The sequence below is a fragment of the Pinus tabuliformis genome, chromosome Q, assembly GCF_031772625.1.
Source record: "Pinus tabuliformis cultivar Carrire ecotype Pingquan chromosome Q, CPIR1, whole genome shotgun sequence".
NCBI lineage: Eukaryota > Viridiplantae > Streptophyta > Pinopsida > Pinales > Pinaceae > Pinus > Pinus tabuliformis.
In genome coordinates, this window is record NC_142296.1 from 641,180,656 (window position 1) to 641,195,415 (window position 14,760).

Below are 14,760 nucleotides of genomic sequence, written 5' to 3' on the forward strand. Positions count from 1 at the left end.
ATTCCGGCATCAATTTGGATGGAGGTCTCCATGGATTTCATTACAGGTCTTCCAAAGTCGGGGAACAAATCAGTCATCATGGTGGTCGTAGACCGACTATCGAAGTATGCTCATTTCTGCGCTCTACCCCAACCATTCACACCTACTTTGGTTGCTCAAACTTTCATGGATCAAATCTTCAAATTGCACGGCATGCCCACTTCGATTGTGTCCGACCGTGACCCAATCTTCACCAGTAATTTTTGGCAGGAGCTCTTCAGAATACAAGGCACTCAACTCAAACTCAGTACCTCATATCATCCACAAACAGATGGTCAAACCGAAGCAGTCAACAAATGTCTAGAAACCTACCTTAGGTGTTTCACTTCAGAAAAACAACACCTTTGGGCACAGTGGCTACCTCTGGCGGAATGGTGGTACAACACCAACTATCATGCCACCACCAAAATGACTCCCTATGAAGCAGTCTATGGACAACTTCCGTCGTCCCCTACTTCTTACCTAACGGGGTGCTCCAAAGTACAAGCAGTGGATCAACTCTTACAACACCGTGCAACCATGTTGGCACACTTGCGCGAGAATCTTCATCAAGCTCAGAACCGTATGAAGCAACAGGCTGACCAACATCGCTCAGAGCGCCAATTTCAAGAAGGGGATCAGGTCTTCTTGAAGCTGCAACCATATAAGCAGACCTCACTCAAAGACAAGGGCTGTCAAAAGCTCTCTCCAAAATTCTACGGACCATATCAAGTACTTCAGCGCATTAGAGAAGTGGCTTACAAGCTGGCTTTGCCACCTACAGCAAAAATCCATCCAGTTTTCCATGTATCGTGCCTCAAGAAAGTGATTGGGAACAATTGCCGAATTCAAACCAGTCTACCCGAATTGGATGAAGAAGGATCAATATGGCTTCAACCTGAACAGGTTCTAGACACACGAGACAAGCACCTGCGTGGCCGCGTGATTAAGGAGGTCCTAGTCAAATGGAAAGACACCTCGCCGGAAGATGCAACTTGGGAACCAACTGCTATTCTTCAGCAGTTTCCGCAGCTTCAGCCTTGAGGACAAGGCTAGTCTTAAGGGGGAGGGCATGTTAGGGTCCCACCCTAACCCCCTTATTTATGTCATGGGATCATGTCATAGTCAAGAGTCAATAAAGCCCATATTAATAATTGTAAGTGGTTAACCCGCAGTTAATGTCGGGACCACAGTTAGTTGCAAATGGGCGGTAGTATTAGTTAGAGTCAATAAAGCCCATATTAATAATTGTAAGTGGTTAACCCGCAGTTAATGACGGGACCACAGTTAGTTGCAAATGGGCGGTAGTATTAGATAGATATTGCATGTATGAGTCATATATAAAGGATAGAGACTCCCTGCGAGGAGTATTGTGTCTTGTTTTGTAATCGAGCTCTGCTCTATTGGAGGTTGCCCCCTCAAAGAGGCCTGTGAACATTTCTCTCTGGATAATAAAATCATTGCTATTCTGTGCTCTGGGTATATTTTCTTCGCATATTTTGTGTTCTCGGTATCTTTTCTTCGCTATTTCTATGTCTGGGTCTCACTTTGCAGGTTAAGAAGCATAACAGAGCAGAAGTGTCATGTTCAAGAGCGACTTGCTACCAATAAAGATTCTTTGAGTTTTCTTCCCAATTTTTCCCCAGTCATTGCTGACCAGTACCTCTTTATTTTTGTCAAGCTTGAGGAGGATAACATATGCTTGTTCTATAATTTGCCCTTCGGGCAAACCCATCGCTATGTTTTAACGAGCCTAGTGATAGTGAAACTCGTTCTCGTCTAAAGACAAGTTTGTCGCTATTAATCTTTTTAACGAGTTTAACGACAAAGATAACTCGGTCCTTTTCATTTTTAGAGAGTCTGAAAAGGTACGAAAAGGTAACTCCAAAATTCCTTTTTCGTCATCTAATCCCTTAAGTCCGAAAAAGTATAAAACAATACAGAAAGGATGAATTTTCGATCGCTTTAATGAGCCGAACAAAACAAGCGCTCGATATTTTTGTGCAATAATCCCTCAAGTCCAAAAAGATTAAAATCTAGAGGAGGGATAGCACTTCCCGTCGCTTTAACGAGCCGGAAGGCCAAAACTCGGCAATCTTTTCATGTTTTATGAGTCAGAAAAGAGCTTAAAGAAGACTCGTCTTTTGAGGAACGAGTGATAAAATGGGTAGCAGCCTCAAAAACCTTCTGAGCTCCTGCTACCTTCAAAAGTTCAGCTTCATGATTTCGGGAATGAATAATCTTCGGACTCCCGGCAGACTCACCAAAATGTTATCACAAAATCAAGCACTGAAAGGCTGCTGATCAGGTAGACTCTGTGTAACTGTTTCAGACCAATCTTTTGACTAAGGCTTAGCCTCCTTAGCCTGAGAGGGCTCTCTCAAAAAGTTATTGATTTTGACTATTGATAAGATGGCTAACTCTTGTAAAGTGAATTTAACAAACAAGCTGGCTGGACAGACATTACAAAGACTTCCATTGGGCTTATGGAGTTAATCATACTTCAGTAAACTATAACACTGCTCATGCATAGAAGTCAGGGCATGTGATGTTTAAATACTCAAAACAACATCTCATAGAAAACCTCAGTTTACAAATACACACAGGAAATCAAAGCAACATAAGTGAATTCTGAGTGATTGTGTATTTATACAACTGTAAAAACATTAAGGATAAAGCAAAACCACATATCTTGAGCATTGAAACACTGTATGAATCCTGAGAAGAAAAGCAGCAAATTGTATTACTGAAACTGAGTTTTTACACAAGCCAAAATAATACTCTGTTTTCTCAAATATCCAACCCTCATTACATAGATCTTTCAGCTATATATAGAAGCATTATTCTAACTACTTCGAGCTTCCTTCTCCAGCATGAGGGGAGCTCGATGACTGCCACTAATGACACCTATTTACTATTGAACTGACTCATAAATACAATAAGAACTAACTGTAGTGTTTAAGAGTCCTAAACTAACTATAACTCTAACTCTATCTTCCACGCATGATGACTTCTCTTTGTTCTTTGACACCTGGTTTCCTTTTCGTTTGGCTGAGATGGCTGAGTTGAGTAGTTAATGCTCCATGTTGGCTTTGGATGTTGAAGGCTTTAACTGCTCAGCGTTGTTAGGGAATATCCCTTGCTTCTCAGTTCTGGTCCCCCATCACTTCGAATATGAAACAGCATGTCCTTTTAGTCCCTTTAACAACCCAAAAATATAGAACACCACCATGTTTCCTGATGAGTTGGATGCTCCATCAATAGCCAAGTGTGCAAGCCAAAATTCCATGTATGCAATTCATTCAATACCCTATGACCGGTAATAAAGTAGCTTTATAACCGAGAATTTTTAAACCTGAGTTAAACATTTCACCTTTTTGAAGGCACACCTGTCTTGATCAGAATGGCTGGGATATCTTCATTTGATCTTTTACATATCCTTTAGGTGTTCTCTTTCCAAAATTTCCGCTCAAAATGCAAACTGGCTTGTTTTACGTTAAAATCCACACCTTCAGCAGTTTTGTAGCGTGCTACGAAACTGCTGTTTTATTTGAAACAACTTTCTTTTCTGCAGTGATTATTTGAGGAAAGGATCTCAGAGGTTCTTGGAGTATGCGGAAAGTCGCAATTTCAGTAAAAACTCGGCCTGGAGTAAGCTCTATATGCATCAGTACACATGAGCCAAATGACATAACAGAAACTGCAAGCGGTGATAACCACAGCCAAATAATATAACAGAAACTGCAAGCGGTGATAACCACAGCAGAAAAATGGTTATAGCAGCATAATACATGAGCCCCCTTATCCAAATGCTTTCTTTACCACGAGCAGCATCACCCTGAATCCATTCTATAACCACTTTAAATTCCCTTAACTTGAAGTTTCAAAAAGAAAAACCTCTGTCGCCAGTGTCAAATGTTTTGATGTTCCACACCAAACATACATATATGCCACATGCATGCGGGTTTTCTTGGCATCTACTGATCCTCATTAATTTTCTTCAACTCCTTTGGCTATTTGAAATAATATCTATTTCCCTTGGAAATGAAAATGGGATTCTCTTGCGCTCTGCCATAAACAAAAATAGCATTCTCCTTGTCATCTATAACCTGGCTGTAATAACTTATGAGTTCATTGCGAGCTGTGGCAAGCTTTGTAATAAAATGTAGCATGTATTTCTCCTTTGATTATACAAAAATATCAGAATGCCACGTCTTTGTGTGCTGTCAACCTTTGTCCATGTGTGAAGACAAAAGTTCTTCCAAGCTGCCTGACACATTTTGGACTGTAGTAAATGTGTTCACTTTATGACAAAAGTTTAAAGTTGCATTCGAATACATGTTTCCTCCACCTGTATTAACTTTTCTGAAGACTGATAATTTTTAAGGATCCCTTGAAGATATTCCCTTTTCAACATTTCCACTTGCAGTTCAAAACTAGTGACTGAGATTGGATTATTTAGCTTCAGCTGCTACGAAACTGCTGTTCTGGCTGAAAAATATGTCTTGGGACAGAGCTCATAATTTCTCACAGAAAACGTATTTGGAAAAACTGAAGGAGGTTTTTGTGAACCAATCCGTGCTTAACAAAAACCTCTCTTGTTTTTTGAAACACCTTCCCTACTGCCCAGAATCTATCTTTGAAAAGCAGGTGTAAAACAGGAGATGAAAAACTGCACCTACAGCAGTTTCGTAGCGCAACTTTGGTCATTAATTTCTCTCAGATCGTAATGGATTTGAAGAAACTGAAGGAGGTTTTTCTAGTTCAGTCTGTTAGGAATAAAAACCCCTTTCCATTTCCCAAAATAGGTTTTCAGTTGCTTTAGAGACCTCCTGGAAGTTGACTAGTAAACGCAGAAAGCAGAGTTTTTTATGCTGAAACAGGCTGCTACAGGGGTTTCGCAGCGCGCTGCGAAACTACAAAAACACAGCTTAGGATCAAAATCTAACTTTCTTGTGTCTTTCCTTTTACTGCAATGACTTTTCCATTTGACATGAAATTGTTCAACATTGAATATTTAGACCCCATTCTTCAAGGTAAGTATCAAAAGGTAATTTGTCCAAAATTAGGACTTAGCCTTACTTCTATCATCTTTATGCAGCTGTGATGATGTTTCCTCAGCTCTAGGGCTAAATTCCTTGCTTAATTGAGGAGCTTCCTCGCTTGAACTTGATGAAGGTTTCTGATCTCTGCTCACCATGGGCTTGTTTGCTCAAACTAAGAATTGTATCAAATGTATATTGCATGAACACGACCAAGATCAACATGAATATGTCTAGGATCAGTTAACCTTTACCTTACCCTTTTTCTTTGAGAATTTTGTCAGTGATAACAGTGGCTCCACTTGGGATAGTGTGCCCTTGTGGTACACTAAGAACCTGCAGTTCCAGTGCCTTATCCTCTTATGATGAACACAAATTTATTTGACAAATATCTTCTTTAAGTTCCTTGGGCCTTCACCTCGGGCTTGAACTTGATGATCACTGTGGGAAAAAGAAATCTACCACTACTGAAAAAAAAAATGCTCAGTCAACCTTGAGCTTATTTGCACTTACCTACCTACCTACCCTATCAGCTGCAAGCTCCACTTGTAGCTCAGGCAACATGATATTTCCAATACAGCCAATCAATTGTCTTATCTGATATTGGAGGCTCTTGACTACATCCGACCTCAGAATAACCATGGTAGTGAGATGACCAAATCAACTCATAATATACTTGATCTTCATAATACAAATGAAAATGAAAGACCGGAGTGCAAAGCTTGTCCATATATTCACTTATAGGGTCAAAGAATACATGGTTATGTTGATGATCATCATAACACTCTACAACTTTAGACCACTGATTCTTAACCACACAAGATTCTTTTGATATGCTATCGAACTACTTTTCTGAATGCTGCCTACAAACAATGTAATTTTCCTCTTTCTTATGATCATTTATTGCTGTAAGCTGCTGAGAAGTTTGACATAAAAAAACAACCTCTTCCTCTGCCTGAGGGTCATCAAAGCTATCTTCCAGTACTTCTTGGTGTTTGCAATCATTTTTATCTTCATTATGATTCGAAGACTGAGAGGTCTGCTGCATCTCTACATTCATATCTAAGGATAAAACATGGTTTTCACAAGTAAACCCCTGCTGCTCTTCATGCTGCGTTTCATGGAATGTTATACCTTCTCCTTGGTGCTGGAATGCATTGTTATGAAGAGCCTCTAAAATTTCTTCATCCATAAATTCATCATCATCATAACAATCCTCCAAGTACTGAATAAGATTTAAAGAATGCCTACAACAATCTTTAAGTAGTAATAAGGAAGGATAACCTTCTTTATACATTTCACAGAATTCATCATGAAAACTAGCAAGCGAATATATTGAACCATTTTCCAGACTTTTATACCAAGACCATGCTTTTCCTTCTAAAGTGGTCATAAACATCTTCATGAGACAATCTTCAGGGAAATGAACCTTAAGACTGCGTACATGCATATGAAACCTAACCAAATGAAGAGCAACATTGTCTTTCTTTTCATCTTTGAATATTGGAAGATCCTCTAACCAATCAACCTTTGGCATAGGATTTGGAAAACCAGGGATATGAGACCGATTCATAGGAGCATACCTGGCATTCATTCTTGCAGTGGAATTCATCTTAAAACTTCATCAAGCTACTGATCTTCTAGCAGTGGAGTCACCTTCCAATTTCTTATTCGATGTGTGGAGTCGCCAAGGTAGTTTTGCAGCCTCAAAAACCTTCTGAGCTCCTGCTACCTTCAAAAGTTCAGCTTCATGATTTCGGGAATGAATAATCTTCGGACTCCCGGCAGACGCACCAAAATGTTATCACAAAATCAAGCACTGAAAGACTGCTGATCAGGTAGACTCTGTGTAATTGTTTCAGACCAATCTTTTGACTAAGGCTTAGCCTCCTTAGCCTGAGAGGGCTCTCTCAAAAAGTTATTGATTTTGACTATTGATAAGATGGCTAACTCTTGTAAAGTGAATTTAACAAACAAGCTGGCTGGACAGACATTACAAAGACTTCCATTGGGCTTATGGAGTTAATCATACTTCAGTAAACTATAACACTGCTCATGCATAGAAGTCAGGGCATGTGATGTTTAAATACTCAAAACAACATCTCATAGAAAACCTCAGTTTACAAATACACACAGGAAATCAGAGCAGCATAAGTGAATTCTGAGTGATTGTGTATTTATACAACTGTAAAAACATTAAGGATAAAGCAAAACCACATATCTTGAGCATTGAAACACTGTATGAATCCTGAGAAGAAAAGCAGCAAATTGTATTACTGAAACTGAGTTTTTACACAAGCCAAAATAATACTCTGTTTTCTCAAATATCCAACCCTCATTACATAGATCTTTCAGCTATATATAGAAGCATTATTCTAACTACTTTGAGCTTCCTCCTCCAGCATGAGGGGAGCTCGATGACTGCCACTAATGACACCTATTTACTATTGAACTGACTCATAAATACAATAAGAACTAACTGTAGTGTTTAAGAGTCCTAAACTAACTATAACTCTAACTCTATCTTCCACGCATGATGACTTCTCTTTGTTCTTTGACACCTGGTTTCCTTTTCGTTTGGCTGAGATGGCCGAGTTGAGTAGTTAATGCTCCATGTTGGCTTTGGATGTTGAAGGCTTTAACTGCTCAGCGTTGTTAGGGAATATCCCTTGCTTCTCGGTTCTGGTCCCCCATCACTTCGAATATGAAACAGCATGTCCTTTTAGTCCCTTTAACAACCCAAAAATATAGAACACCACCATGTTTCCTGATGAGTTGGATGCTCCATCAATAGCCAAGTGTGCAAGCCAAAATTCCATGTATGCAATTCATTCAATACCCTATGACCGGTAATAAAGTAGCTTTATAACCGAGAATTTTTAAACCTGAGTTAAACATTTCACCTTTTTGAAGGCACACCTGTCTTGATCAGAATGGCTAGGATATCTTCATTTGATCTTTTACATATCCTTTAGGTGTTCTCTTTCCAAAATTTCCGCTCAAAATGCAAACTAGCTTGTTCTGCGTTAAAATCCACACCTTCAGCAGTTTCGTAGCGCGCTACGAAACTGCTGTTTTATTTGAAACAGCTTTCTTTTCTGCAGTGATTATTTGAGGAAAGGATCTCAGAGGTTCTTGGAGTATGCGGAAAGTCGCAATTTCAGTAAAAACTCGGCCTGGAGTAAGCTCTATATGCATCAGTACACATGAGCCAAATGACATAACAGAAACTGCAAGCGGTGATAACCACAGCCAAATAATATAACAGAAACTGCAAGCGGTGATAACCACAGCAGAAAAATGGTTATAGCAGCATAATACATGAGCCCCCTTATCCAAATGCTTTCTTTACCACGAGCAGCATCACCCTGAATCCATTCTATAACCACTTTAAATTCCCTTAACTTGAAGTTTCAAAAAGAAAAACCTCTGTCGCCAGTGTCAAATGTTTTGATGTTCCACACCAAACATACATATATGCCACATGCATGCGGGTTTTCTTGGCATCTACTGATCCTCATTAATTTTCTTCAACTCCTTTGGCTATTTTAAATAATATCTATTGCCCTTGGAAATGAAAATGGGATTCTCTTGCGCTCTGCCATAAACAAAAATAGCATTCTCCTTGTCATCTATAACCTGGCTGTAATAACTTATGAGTTCATTGCGAGCTGTGGCAAGCTTTGTAATAAAATGTAACATGTATTTCTCCTTTGATTATACAAAAATATCAGAATGCCACGTCTTTGTGTGCTGTCAACCTTTGTCCATGTGTGAAGACAAAAGTTCTTCCAAGCTGCCTGACACATTTTGGACTGTAGTAAATGTGTTCACTTTATGACAAAAGTTTAAAGTTGCATTCGAATACAGGTTTCCTCCACCTGTATTAACTTTGTTGAAGACTGATAATTTTGAAGGATCCCTTGAAGATATTCCCTTTTCAACATTTCCACTTGCAGTTCAAAACTAGTGACTGAGATTGGATTATTTAGCTTCAGCTGCTACGAAACTGATGTTCTAGCTGAAAAATATGTCTTGGGACAGAGCTCATAATTTCTCACAGAAAACGTATTTGGAAAAATTGAAGGAGGTTTTTGTGAACCAATCTGTGCTTAACAAAAACCTCTCTTTGGTTTTTGAAACACCTTCCCTACCGCCCAGAATCTATCTTTGAAAAGCAGGTGTAAAACAGGAGATGAAAAACTGCACCTACAGCAGTTTCGTAGCGCAACTTTGGTCATTAATTTCTCTCAGATCGTAATGGATTTGAAGAAACTGAAGGAGGTTTTTCTAGTTCAGTCTGTTAGGAATAAAAACCTCTTTCCATTTCCCAAAATAGGTTTTCAGTTGCTTTAGAGACCTCCTGGAAGTTGACTAGTAAACGCAGAAAGCAGAGTTTTTTATGCTGAAACAGGCTGCTACAGGGGTTTCGCAGCGCGCTGCAAAACTACAATAACACAGCTTAGGATCAAAATCTAACTTTCTTGTGTCTTTCCTTTTACTGCAATGACTTTTCCATTTGACATGAAATTGTTCAACATTGAATATTTAGACCCCATTCTTCAAGGTAAGTATCAAAAGGTAATTTGTCCAAAATTAGGACTTAGCCTTACTTCTATCATCTTTATGCAGCTGTGATGATGTTTCCTCAGCTCTAGGGCTAAATTCCTTGCTTAATTGAGGAGCTGCCTCGCTTGAACTTGATGAAGGTTTCTGATCTCTGCTCACCATGGGCTTGTTTGCTCAAACTAAGAATTGTATCAAATGTATATTGCATGAACACGACCAAGATCAACATGAATATGTCTAGGATCAATTAACCTTTACCTTACCCTTTTTCTTTGAGAATTTTGTCAGTGATAACAGAAGAAGCAGATGTCTACTTTACATTTGTTAATGACAAATGCAGTTTGATTGCTACTTATAAGTTTATGAAATAAACAACAAGAGAAACACAAACAAACTAATTAGACACGTTCCCCAGTGGAGCCGCCGTTTTGTTATCGGGAGAAGTGTCTATTTAGAACTGCTCTATCCCACTAAGGTGTGACAGCTACCTTAGAAACAAACAGAGAAAACTACTTTTGTATTCTTCTTTATGAACTATAAACAAAGAGGAATAGGATGAACCAACCTGTGTCTTGCGCTAGTCCTTTGATCCAATCTCTCTCCTCTTTGACAGCTTCCAGCTACCTGCTCCCTTACTTGCCCAGCTTCACCAAGTACCTGTAAGATCACAGAAGAAGGAAACTATACAAAGACATGGGTTTATACTCATAAATAACTTAGGATCAGATTTAAGTTAACCATACAAATGTAACAAGCATCAATGAAACACAAGCATGGAGAAGAAACTCAAATAGTTTTATTGATATACAAGAAGATCCAGGAGGAGTTACAATTGATGATTCCTGACCCAGCATCAACCTCCCAGCAAAGAAGTCCCTTCTTCACCCCCAACAAAGCATAGATCACCCAATTCTCTGATATGTATCTCAAAACCAACAGCAATTCCTTACAATGTGCAACATTCCAGCCTCTGGATCTCTGGGATGAGGGATCCATATATAGATGTATGCAAGGAGGATGAGTTAGCTCATGATTTGATTAGTGGCTTCTCTCTGTCAGTTCTTGCTTCCACTTGGAGACTGAAAGCCTCTTACTCATCCTTGGTTGAATTCAGTGAGGCAAGTGTCATTGGAGAAGATTCTGGAAGCTTCCATTGTCTCTCCACCTCGCGGAATGACACTGCCATTTGTCATTTCCCACTCAACGCACCCTGGTAGTGCATTTAGGTGCGTTGCAACGCACCTAGCTAGTAGACTTAGGTGCTATGCAACACACTTGGCTAGTGGAGCAGCTGAAATGATCCTGATTTGACTTATTCTGAGCAGTTTCTGGTGGAGAACTTCTGGGAGAAGCTGTAATTTGTTGACCTTGTTCTTTTAGGAGTTAGAACAACACTTTTAGGGACTTAGGAGCCCTCGGTTTATGGACATTTCATGCTTAGCACTGTAAGGCACAAAAATGTCTATAACACTTGGGTTTATATTCAATCATGTTCAACCATGGTCAATTATATCCAATCTTTGTCAACCATGGTCGAAAGTCACATTGTGACAATGCTTTTCTCAATATGAAAATCAACCATGGTCAACAATGGTCCAACCTCACATTATGAGAAATATTGTCTTGATATGAAAATCAATCATTGTCTCAACCATGGTTCAATGTCACATTATGACAAAGATTGTCTCAATATGATAATCATGGTCAATCATGGCCAAGCTTAGTCAACCATGGTCAACCTATGGTGTTTTATAAAATCAAACATGGTCATCCATGGCCAATCATCGTCAACCATGGTTGAACATCACATTGTTGCAAAGATTCTGTTGATATGAAAATCAACCATGGTTAAGCATGCTCAACCATGGTCCAATGTCGCATTGTGACAAAGATTGCCTCAATATGAAAATAAACCATGGTCAACCATGTTTATTTTAGTGTTTATAGTATTTATCTTAGAGTTTATATACCTTGGGTTTATATTATTAATACCTTGGATTTAATATTATTCCCTTGGGTTCATAATCCCTTGGGCTTTTGGTATTAATCTCTTAGGTTTATTTTTTCCCTTGGGTTTATTATTCCCTTGGGTTTATTATTACGAATTATTATCATTATTATTATTTAAATTTTTTGTTATTTTAGTTATTATTATTGAAGATTTTAGTTATTTTATTTTAAAAATATTTTGTTCTTTAATTTTTATTTGATATTTTCATTAAAATAATAATAATAATAACATAATTAAAATTAATGTAATTTAATATCAAAATTTAATATATTCTAAAACCTCCTATGTCATGGAATTAGTGTGATGATGGTATTCAAACTATTGTAAAAATAAGATTTGGACTTACACCAAACCAAATTGAAAGTTTTCTTTAATGATTTCTGGTTGGATTGTAGATATTTCTCTAGTTGGTGGTAATAAAGACATAATAGGACATTCATATCCACTAATCCACTTACCAAAACAAAAATACACTTTTAATTCGTGAAACTTTACAATTATTAATTATTAATATTTATTTATAAATATTGGATTATGACGAAAGGTAAGTATAAATTTACTTTCATGAATTCATATGGTGTAAATTGATTTATTTTTTATACATTTTTAATTATTATATATCTTATTCATGAAATAATTTTGAAGTGGGAGAAATGAATAGTCACTAGATAAATCTATAATTTCTTTGAAAATATAAAATGAATAGCCACTTCCTTTTATATATACACCTTTTAGAAAATAAGATAATAATCGAAGTATTAAGTTATTTATCAATTTGACAACGTTTAGAAAATAGATAATCCTCAGAATATTGAGTTATTCCTAAATTTGACATGATATCAAAGTTAAACATCTTCCAATAGCACAACCTTTGGTGTTTCACTCATGCTATGTTATGCCATGCAAATCTCTTGGTTTTGAATTACCATTCATTGGGTTTATAATATAGTCCATTAGGTTTATAACATAAATTCCTTGGGTTTATTAATCACATTTTGACAAATATTGTTTCAGTATGAAAATCAATCATGGTCATCCATGGTCCAATGTCGCATTGTGACAAGGATTGTCTCGATATGAAATAAACCATGCTCAATGATGGTCAACCATGTTTATTTTAGGGTTTATATATATCCCTTCGGTTTATTAATCTAAGGATTCATATTCCTAGGGTACAATATTATTCATAGTGTTTATAATATTAATCTTAGGGTTTAATATAAATCCCTTTAGTTTATAATCATGGTCAACCATGTTCAACCATCGTCAACCATGGTCAATCATGGTCAACCATGGCCAAGCATCGTATTGTGACAAATATTGTCTTAATATGAAAATCAATCATGGTCAACCATGTTCGAATGTTGCATTGTGACCAAGATTGTTTAACAATATGAAAATCAACCATGGTCAATAATCATGGTCACATTGTGATGTACATTGTGTCATGGTCCAACGTCACATTATGAAAACCATGGTCATCCATCGTCAACTATGCTCAACCATGGTGCAACATTGCATTGTGACAAATATTATCTCAATATGAAAATCAACCATGATCAACCATGGTCCAATGTTGTATTGTGATAAATATTGTCTCAATATGAAAATCAATCATGGTCAACCATGGTCCAATGTCTCAATGTGACAAAGATTGTGTCAATATGAAAACCAACCATGGTCAATGATGGTGAACCATGTTTATTTTAGGGTTTATAATATTTATAATATGAAAATCAACAATGTTCAACCATCGTCAACTATGGTCATTCATGGTCAACCATGATCAAGAATGGTCAATATGAAAATCAATATGGTTAATCATGGTCAACTATGGTCAATCATGGTCAATATGAAAATCAACCATGGTCAAATATGATCAACCATGGTTCAATATCACATTGTGACAAGTATTGTCTCAATGTAAAAATAAACCATGGTCAACCATCATCAACGATGGTCAAGCATGGTTAAACATTGTCAACCATGGTCAACCATGGTCCAGCGTCACATTGTGACAAAGATTGTATTAATTTGAAAATCAACCATTTTCAACCATTGTCAATCATCGCCAATGATCATTAATAACCATGGTCACATTATGACAAAGATTGTCTGATTGTTCAACGTCACATCGTGTCAACCATGGTCAACAATGGTTCAACATCACATTGTGACAAAGATTCTCAATACTAAAATCAACCATGGTCCAATGTTGCATTATGCCAAATATTCTCTCAATATGAAAATAAATCATGGTCAACCATGGTCCAACGTCACATTATGACAAATATTGTCTCACTATGAAAATCAACCATGCTCAAACATGCTCAACCATCATCCAACATCGCATTGTCAAAATGATTGTCTCAATATGAAAATCAACCATAGTTAACCATGCTCAACCATGGTCAACCATAATATCAATCCCTAGGGTTTATAATATCAATCCCTTGGGGTTATTAGTCGAAGGGTTCATATTCTTAGGGTATAATATTATTCATAGGGTTTAATATAAATCCCTTAGGTTTATAATCATGGTCAACCATGTTCAACCATCATCAACCATCGTCAATCATGGTCAACTATGGTCCAAAATCACATTGTGACAAAGATTGACTCAATATGAAAAACAACCATGGTCAACCATGTTCAATCTTGGTCAACCATGGCCAAACATCGCATTGTGACAAAGATTGTCTTAATATGAAAATCAATCATGTTCAACCATAGTCTAACATCACATTCTGACAAAGATTGTTTCATAATATGAAAATAAACCATGGTCAATCATGATCAACCATGGTCAATAATCATGATCACATTGTGATGAAGATTGTCTCTTGGTTCAATGTCACATTATCACAACCATGGTCATCCATTGTAAACTATGGTCAAACATGGTCCAACATCACATTGTGACAAATACTATCTCAATATGAAAATCAACCATGGATAGCCATGGTTATTATGACAAATATTGTCTCAATATGAAAATCAATCATAGTCCAACATCGCATTGTGACAAATATTGTGTCAATATGAAAATAAACCATGGTCAACAATGTTTATTTTAGGGTTTATAATATTTATAATATGAAAATGAGTAATGTTCAACAA